The sequence below is a fragment of the Balaenoptera ricei genome, chromosome 19, assembly GCF_028023285.1.
Source record: "Balaenoptera ricei isolate mBalRic1 chromosome 19, mBalRic1.hap2, whole genome shotgun sequence".
Taxonomy (NCBI): domain Eukaryota; kingdom Metazoa; phylum Chordata; class Mammalia; order Artiodactyla; family Balaenopteridae; genus Balaenoptera; species Balaenoptera ricei.
Window position 1 is genome coordinate 57,577,258 of NC_082657.1, and position 9,581 is coordinate 57,586,838.

The 9,581-nt window shown below is 40.6% G+C and overlaps 1 pseudogene; it reads left to right on the forward strand.

Moving 5' to 3' along the window:
• Positions 1–5,780: 5,780 nt before the first annotated feature.
• On the forward strand, positions 5,781–6,296 carry LOC132352976 (thioredoxin, mitochondrial-like; annotated as a pseudogene).
• The last annotated feature ends 3,285 nt before the right edge of the window (positions 6,297–9,581 follow it).

Genomic DNA, 9,581 nt, shown 5'->3' on the forward strand with positions numbered 1-9,581 from the left:
AGATTGTGACCTAGAGTCGGTGGCAGTAGAATGTAACATGCTCTTTTATTGAAAAATGATATCGTTTGTTTATGTTATATCCAACTAAATGGAATAATTCCTAATTATTTCTTAATGTCAATAAATGAGTAAAAGAGCCCAGTGGTTCAGTTAGGAACATACATATCTTCAAAGAGGAAAACAGACTCTACCTCATAGATGGTTAGAACAGCATGTCTGTACAAAGAGGGAAGGGATTGCTGGCTGCCCTCTTTAAAGACAACCTGCCTTTTGTTCTTTTAAAACACCAATGTGCCATGAATAGTTGTAAGTGCTTTATAAATATTGATTAATTTAATCTTTCTGAATACACTGTGGTAATTATTATTATCATGAATCAAGAATATAAACATATACAATAAAATGGAAATAATGTTTAATTATATTTATCAGCTACTTTTCCAGCCTCTTCCCTTTTGGAATTGATTTTCTATATAACCCCAGGACCATCAAAACATCAGTATTGGCTATTAGAGAGAAAGAGAGGGAACAATAGGCATTTTTTTCTCGTAGGCTTAATAGCAAAGAGTAATGAAAGGGAAAATACATGGAGTCACTGGCTTTTGAGATTTTATCTAAAACACACCACCAGATTTTATTTATGTCACAATGTTGACAATTAGACTTTGGATTTATTTTGTTTTCGTCTAACTGAGCCTTTTTAAGTCATTTCAGGTCAAGTCAGAGAGAGTATAACATCATTCCAACATCACAGCTATATGATGTGGCTGTGTGTATGAGGATGTGTGTGCATGCGTGTGTGTGTGTAAATGTGCTTTCAGCCTCTGGTGCTATAGCCTCTGGAAGCAGTAATAATACATAGTCAAAGGTAATCTAGAAATGTTTTATGTTTCCACAACTTCTTATATTGAAAAAAAAGGAATTTTTGAATTTTGTAGTGTATTGTAGACTAATTCACATAGTTTCGGGATTGATGGACAATACCCCAACACGCACACATACATACATACACACACACATGCAAACACACACATACCTGCTGGGTTATTTCCTAGGAAGGGTAATTAAACATATTTTCTCATATTTAAAACATACTAGACCTATATTGAAGTCAGCAAAGAAAATGTGTGCAAACTGATATACAAAGTTTTACCAACTATCCACCAGAGTTTTATTAGAATTTTGGACACCTAAATTTAATGCATAACATGTATTTGGAGAATAACCACAATGGTTTGGAAGAAGATTCAAAAAAATAAACTTAATAGAAATGATTTCTTTTAGCCTCAAGAATATAGGGCTTTGAAGTTTAATAATAGTTTTATATTGTAAAAACCCAAGTGTTTTTTGAAACATAATAGCAATAGATATTAATTGTCATAGGCACTTCAAAAACTTCTTTGTCCACATGCTGTCTATTGTTCTTTTTGTATCATCCAATGTAGTTCAGTTTATTAAGTAACATTTTTTTAATTGTATAGAATAAAAATTTCTTAGATTCAGACAACTCTCATCATAAAAACCTGACGATAACACCCAAAGTGGGTTAGTCTCTGACTGCAAAGAAGGTCCTACGTATATTTAAATTTGAGGAACTATCTTCTTTACTAAGTAAATCAATTTAATAATACAATATGCTACAGTGGTAATCAGGACCTTCTCCTGTCCAGGGAAATGGATTTGCCTTTGTGATGGTTAATTTTATGTGTCAACTTGTCTAGGCTACGATACCCGTATGTTTGATCAAACACCAGCCTAGATTTTGCTGTGAAAGCATTTTTAAAAACATGATTACCGAGTCAGCTCTACCCACCACCAGAGCCTCCCATCAAGCCTCTTAGATAACCTCAACCACCAGAGGGCAGACAGCAGAAGCAAGAAAAACTACAATCCTGCAGCCTGTGGACCAAAAACCACAGTTACAGAAAGATAGAGAAGATGAAAAGGCAGAGGGCTATGTACCAGATGAAGGAACAAGAAAAAAACCCAGAAAAACAACTAAATGAAGTGGAGATAGGCAACCTTCCAGAAAAAGAATTCAGAATAATGAGAGTGAAGATGATCCAGGACCTCGGAATAAGAATGGAGGCAAAGATTGAGAAGATGCAAGAAATGATTAACAAAGACCTAGAAGAATTAAAGAACAAACAAACAGAGATGACCAATACAATAACTGAAATGAAAACTACACTAGAAGGAATCAATAGCAGAATAACTGAGGCAGAAGAACGGATAAGTGACCTGGAAGACAGAAAGGTGGAATTCACTGCTGCGGAACAGACTAAAGAAAAAAGAATGAAAAGAAATGAAGACAGCCTAAGAGACCTCTGGGACAACATTAAATGCAACAACATTCACATTATAGGGGTCCCAGAAGGAGAAGAGAGAAAGGACCAGAGAAAATATTTGAAGAGATTATAGTCGAAAACTTCCCTAACATGGGAAAGGAAATAGCCACCCAAGTCCAGGAAGCGCAGAGAGTCCCATACAGGATAAACCCAAGGAGAAACATGCCGAGACACATAGTAATCAAAGTGGCAAAAATTAAAGACAAAGAAAAATTATTGAAAGCAGCAAGGGAAAAACGACAAATAACATACAAGGGAACTCCCATAAGGTTAACAGCTGATTTCTCAGCAGAAATTCTGCAAGCCAGAAGGGAGTGGCATGATATACTTAAAGTGATGAAAGGGAAGAACCTACAACCAAGATTATTCTACCCGGCAAGGATCTCATTTAGATTTGATGGAGAAATCAAAAGCTTTACACACAAGCAAAAGCTAAGAGAATTCAGCACCACCAAACCAGCTCTACAACAAATGCTAAAGGAACTTCTCTAAGTGGGAAACACAAGAGAAGAAAAGGACCTACAAAAACGAACCCAAAACAATTAAGAAAATGGTCATAGGAACATCCATATCGATAATTACCTTAAACGTGAATGGATTAAATGACCCAACCAAAAGACATAGACTGGCTGAATGGATACAAAAACAAGACCCATATATATGCTTTCTACAAGAGACCCACTTTAGACCTAGGGACACATACAGACTGAAAGTGAGGGGATGGAAAAAGATATTCCATGCAAATGGAAATCAAAAGAAAGCTGGAGTAGCTATACTCATATCAGATAAAATGGACTTTAAAATAAAGAATGTTACAAGAGACAAGGAAGGACACTGCATAATGATCCAGGGATCAATCCAAGAAGAAGATATAACAATTATAAATATATATGCACCCAACATAGGAGCACCTCAATACATAAGGCAACTGCTAACAGCTATAAAAGAGGAAATTGACAGTAACACAATCATAGTGGGGGACTTTAACACCTCACTTACACCAATGGACAAATCATCCAAAATGAAAATAAATAAGGAAACAGAAGCTTTAAATGACACAATAGACCAGATAGATTTAATTGATATATATAGGACATTCCATCCAAAAACAGCAGATTACACGTTCTTCTCAAGTGCGCACGGAACATTCTCCAGGATAGATCACAATTTGGGTCACAAATCAAGCCTCAGTAAATTTAAAAAAATTGAAATCATATCAAGCATCTTTTCTGACCACAACGCTATGAGATTAGAAATGAATTACAGGGAAAAAAACGTAAAAAAGACAAACACATGGAGGCTAAACAATACGTTACTAAATAACCAAGAGATCACTGAAGAAATCAAAGAGGAAATAAAAAAATACCTAGAGACAAATGACAATAAAAACACGACGACCCAAAGCCTATGGGATGCAGCGAAAGCAGTTCTAAGAGGGAAGTTTATACCTATGCAAGCCTACCTAAAGAAACAAGAAAAATCTCAAGTAAACAATCTAACCTTACACCTAAAGAAACTAGAGAAAGAAGAACAAACAAAACCCAAAGTTAGCAGAAGGAAAGAAATCATAAAGATCAGAGCAGAAATAAATGAAATAGAAACAAAGAAAACAATAGCAAAGATCAATAAAACTAAAAGCTGGTTCTTTGAGAAGATAAACAAAATTGATAAGCCATTAGCCAGACTCATCAAGAAAAAGAGGGAGAGGACTCAAATCAATAAAATCAGAAATGAAAAAGGAGAAGTTACAACAGACACCGCAGAAATACAAAGCATCCTAAGAGACTACTACAAGCAACTTTATGCCAATAAAATGGACAACCTGGAAGAAATGGACAAATTTTTAGAAAGGTATAACCTTCCAAGACTGAACCAGGAAGAAACAGAAAATATGAACAGACCAATCACAAGTAATGAAATTGAAACTGCGATTAAAAATCGTCCAACAAACAAAAGTCCAGGACCAGATGGCTTCACAGGTGAATTCTATCAAACATTTAGAGAAGAGCTAACACCTATCCTTCTCAAACTCTTCCAAAAAATTGCAGAGGAAGGAACACTCCCAAACTCGTTCTATGAGGCCACCATCACCCTGATACGAAAACCAGACAAAGACACTACAAAAAAAGAAAATTACAGACCAATATCACTGATGAATATAGATGCAAAAATCCTCAACAAAATACTAGCAAATAGAATCCAACAACACATTAAAAGGATCATACACCACGATCAAGTGGGATTTATCCCAGGGATGCAAGGATTCTTCAATATACGCAAATCAATCAATGTGATACACCATATTAACAAATTGAAGAATAAAAACCATATGATCATCTCAATAGATGCAGAAAAAGCTTTTGACAAAATTCAACACCCATTTATGATAAAAACTCTCCAGAAAGTGGGCATAGAGGGAACCTACCCCAACATAATAAAGGCCATATATGACAAACCCACAGCAAACATCATTCTCAATGGTGAAAAACTGAAAGCATTTCCTCTAAGATCAGGAATGAGACAAGGATGTCCACTCTCACCACTATTATTCAACATAGTTCTGAAAGTCCTAGCCACGGCAATCAGAGAAGAAAAAGAAATAAAAGGAATACAAATTGGAAAAGAAGAAGTAAAACCGTCACTGTTTGCGGAAGACATGATGCTATACATAGAGAATCCTAAAACTGCCACCAGAAAACTGCTAGAGCTAATTAATGAATATGGTAACGTTGCAGGATACAAAATGAATGCACAGAAATCTCTTGCATTCCTATACACTAATGATGAAAAATCTGAAAGAGAAATTATGGAAACACTCCCATTTACCATTGCAACAAAAAGAATAAAATACCTAGGAATAAACCAAAAAAAAAAAAAACTGGTAAATGAAAACAACATTTAAAATTGTGTTGTCATTAGAGTATACACAAAGTAATTGAAGCTGTAGGTATAGAAGTGGTTGCCTTGAGAAGACATGTATAATAAGGAAAGGAAGGAAGGAAAGAAGGAAGGAAGGAGGGGAAGAAGGAAAGCAAGAAGGAAGGAAGAGAAGGAAGGGAAGGAAAGAAGAGGTCTTCAAAAATAGGGAGATGTAAGTGGCATTTAAGTAAACCTGCCAAAGGGAGCAGTGGCAATCAAGGGACCTGAGTATTAATCAGGAATGACTGATCACGTGAGTCCCATGAGGGTAGGGATCACATCTGCTTCTCATTTCTGGAGCAGAGCACCTAGCACAGTACCTGGCCAGTAGATGCTCCATTCGCAATTGTCCAGTGTTGTCCATGGGGCAGGAAAGCTACAAATACCATTGGCTGCGGCAACTGGGTGACTGGGGATGTGTGCAAGCTGGATGGCAGGCAGTGAGTAAAGAAATGAATAGGGAACAGAAGTGCCCTTGACCGGTGGGGAGGGCCGCGCTGTGCACCCCTCTGCTCTCGCTGCAGGGAGATGGCTTAGCGACTTCTCCTGGGGAGGTTCCTGGCCTGCATAATCTGCAGGAAGCCCTCTCAGAGTCAGTGGGCGCCCCTTGCCTCCAGGGCCCTGCAGACCCCACAGCGCAGTCCTAATAACCTGACAGTAACACCCAGCCAAGCCCAGTCAATATACACCACCAGAGTCTGTACAATGACCTTTAACATCCAGGATGGACCAGACTTTCAAGACTGAGTTGTCAACAGTGAGACACCAGTGGTTGTGGATTTCCATGCACAGTGATGTGGTCCCTGCAAGATCCTGGGGCCAAGGTTAGAGAAGGTGGTGGCCAAGCAGCATGGAAAGGTGGTGATGGCCAAGGCAGATATTGATGACCACACAGACCTCGCCATAGAGTATGAGGTATCAGCTGTGCCCACCGTGCTGGCCATCAAGAATGGGGATGTGGTGGACAAGTTTGTGGGCATCAAGGATGAGGACCAGCTGGAGGCCTTCCTGAAGAAGCTGATTGTCTGACAAGCAGGGAAGCGTCCTGACTGCCCCTGCCCACCTGGGCCCCGTGGTCCCGGGGGACCCAGATAGAACTCATAGCCCTTCTGTGCCGGCCCTTCCTACCTCCTCCCTCTGCCTGGCCCCTGTGGGTCCGTGCTTTGGAGACCAGGCCTCCAAACACAGGAGCCTCAAGTGCTCCCAACCTGGCTGACCGCCAGGGTGGCCGCCCAAGGAGCGGTGCCGCCACCGAGCTGGGACAGCCGTCTCCTCACCCACTCTCTGCTCCTTCTAGGGCTTGTTGCCGTGCTCCCAGGATGCTGGGACAGAGTCCCGGGGCCAGCCTGCAGTAACAGCTTGGTCTCCCTGCTCCCTTCTGATCTGAACCCCGGTGCCTGGCTCATCTGCCTCCTGCATTTTTCTTTCCTGCTGCTGTTTTGTAAAAAAAAACAAACAAACAAAAAAAAAAAACAAACAGAAGAAGCAAAAAAGAAACCCAGGGCTTCCCTGGTGGTGCAGTGGTTGAGAATCTGCCTGCTAATGCAGGGGACACGGGTTTGAGCCCTGGTCTGGGAAGATCCCACATGCCGCGGAGCAACTGGGCCCGTGAGCCACAATTACTGAGCCTGCGCGTCTGGAGCCTGTGCTCCGCAACGAGAGAGGCCGCGATAGTGAGAGGCCCGCGCACCGCGATGAAGAGTGGCCCCCGCTTGCCACAACTAGAGAAAGCCCTCGCACAGAAACGAAGACCCAACACAGCCATAAATAAATTAATTAATTAATTACCAAAAAAAACAACCCATAGAATACAGTACCAACAGCGGACCCTAATACAATCCACGGTCGTTGGTGATAACGATGTGTCAATGTAGGTCCATTTATTGTAACAAATGTACCACTCTGGTGTGGGATGTTGATGATGGGGAAGGCTGTGCATGTGTGAGGGCAGGGGGAGTATATGAGAAGTCGCTGTACTTTCTACTCATTTTGCTAATGTTTTGTTATTTGTAATTTCTTCTTCTAAAAAAAAGAGGATATTAAAAAAAAAAAAGAAATGAGTTATCAAGCCATGAAAAGACACGAAGGAACCTTAAGTGCATATTGCTAAATAACAGAAGCCAATCTGAAAAGGCTGCATACTGAATGACTCCAACTATATGACATTCTGGGAAAGAAAGTAAAAAGATGTGATAGTCAGGGGTCAAGGGTCAAGGCGGGGTGAGGAAGTGATGATTAGGTGAAACACAGGAGATATTTAAGGCAGTGAAACTATTCTGTAGGATACCGTATTGATGGATACATGACATTATTTGTCAAAACCTACGGAACTGTAGAACACAAAGAGCGAATCCTAATGCAAACTATGGACTTTAGTTAGTAATGCTATATGAATATTGGTTCATCAATTGTAATAAATTGTAACTGCACTAAGGCAAGAGAACTAAGAGAGAACTAAGAACCGCACTAAGGAGAAACTGTGAGTGGGAAAAGGAGAGGATATATGGAAACTCTCTGTACTATCTGCTCAATTTTCTTTTTTTTAATTTTATTTTACTTTTTATTTCTTTATTTTTGGCTGTGTTGGGTCTTCGTTGCTGCACGCGGGCTTTCTCTAGTTGTGGTGAGCGGGGCCACTCTTTGTTATGGTGCACAGGCTTCTCATTGTGGTGGCTTCTCTTGTTGTGGAGCACAGGCTCTAGGCGCACAGGCTTCAGTAGTTGTGGCACGCGGGCTCAGTAGTTGTGGCTCACGGGCTCTAGAGCGCAAGCTCAGTAGTTGTGGCACATGGGCTTAGTTGCTCTGTGGCATGTGGGATCTTCCCAGACCAGGGATCAAACCCGTGTCCCCTGCATTGGCAGGAGGATTGTTAACCACTGCACCACCAGGGAAGCCCTATCTGCTCAATTTTCTGTAAACCTAAAACTGCTTTAAAAAATTGTTTATTAATTTTGTAAAAAGTGCAACCCATGGCTTGACCAGTTCTGTATATACCACTTTCTTAGGCAGTAAGTTATCTTTGCAGAGCGCCTTTGGGCAACAAGCAATGATGCAGCATAGCCCACATAGACAGAAGGGTTTTGAAGACAACAAGCCTTCAAACTCATCCCCCCACTAGAGTGTGAGCAGGAATGACAGAAGGGGGAACAGAATGTGGTGTGTGGAACCCTGGGTCCCCCTTTTAGCTACAATCAAGGAGTCACTGAGCACATGAAGGCAGCCTCGCAGGGGTAGCACCGCTCTAAGAAACAAGCGACACTTCTGACTTGTTTTACCCAAATAACTTAAACAAGCAGATAATAACCAAGTGATTCATCCTACATGATCTTCAGTTTTCCCATTGATACAACTGACAGTATTATGCATTATAGATGCTGCTGTGTTGTTTTCAAGCCTTCCTTGAAAGCCTTAACAAAAACGTCAAAACATCCTCGCATATGATACTGATGATAAGGAAGTGGATATGTGTGATCACATATGAGATATCTTATTAAGGAAAGTGTGGGAGGGTTCTTCTTTAGAATATTTTCAAAAAGCTCTTCTAAACACTAGATATATTTTTTATTACTTTTACTGCTGTTATTCTCCTACTTGTTACCTGAAGTTTCGTCTAAGGACCGCAGGGGTTTTCTTAACCTTACAAGTAAGTTTCTGTTGAGTAGAACCTCGTCATGCTACTTGTTGCTATTGATAGAGTTTGTTAAGCCAACAGTGAAAGCAATCTGTCCTCTCAATGCATGGTAGCACTTCAATACTGGAGATTCTGTAATGAATTTTAAAATCAGAGATGAGAAGCATTTCCCCCACCCACCTGGGATTGGAAAGAGAAAATTCAGTAAGACAAAACAGGATGCAGAGCTTAAGAAGTGGGTTAGAGCCCACGACGTTCTAAGAATCACAACTGTTGAAGAAATATTAAGCAGACCAGAAAATTAGTGAAATGAGTCCAGGTTGAGTGAGACTGGATGCTTTCCCCAAGTCCCACATGGTAACTGCCTTTTTTCTTCTGTAGGGAGAGAAAGAATTGGGAAGAGATTTCAGATTTCTAGAGATTCACTTGAATAGTTCCTACTGCACTGCTCACTGGGACAATATTCTTTTTCCTCCCCAAGGTGGCCATATGCAGCAGCAGTTCACCCCATCCATTCACTCTCATCACTTAGAATGGAGCTGTCCCCATGCAAACATCGAGCAATGGCACCGTGAGAATTGAGAGGCTCATGAAAGCAAGGCTGATGGGAGCCCTGGGGTGCACCCCCAAACTAAAAGGACTCAGGTTGCAAGACCTGTCACTTAACAGTCACAGCAGGATAT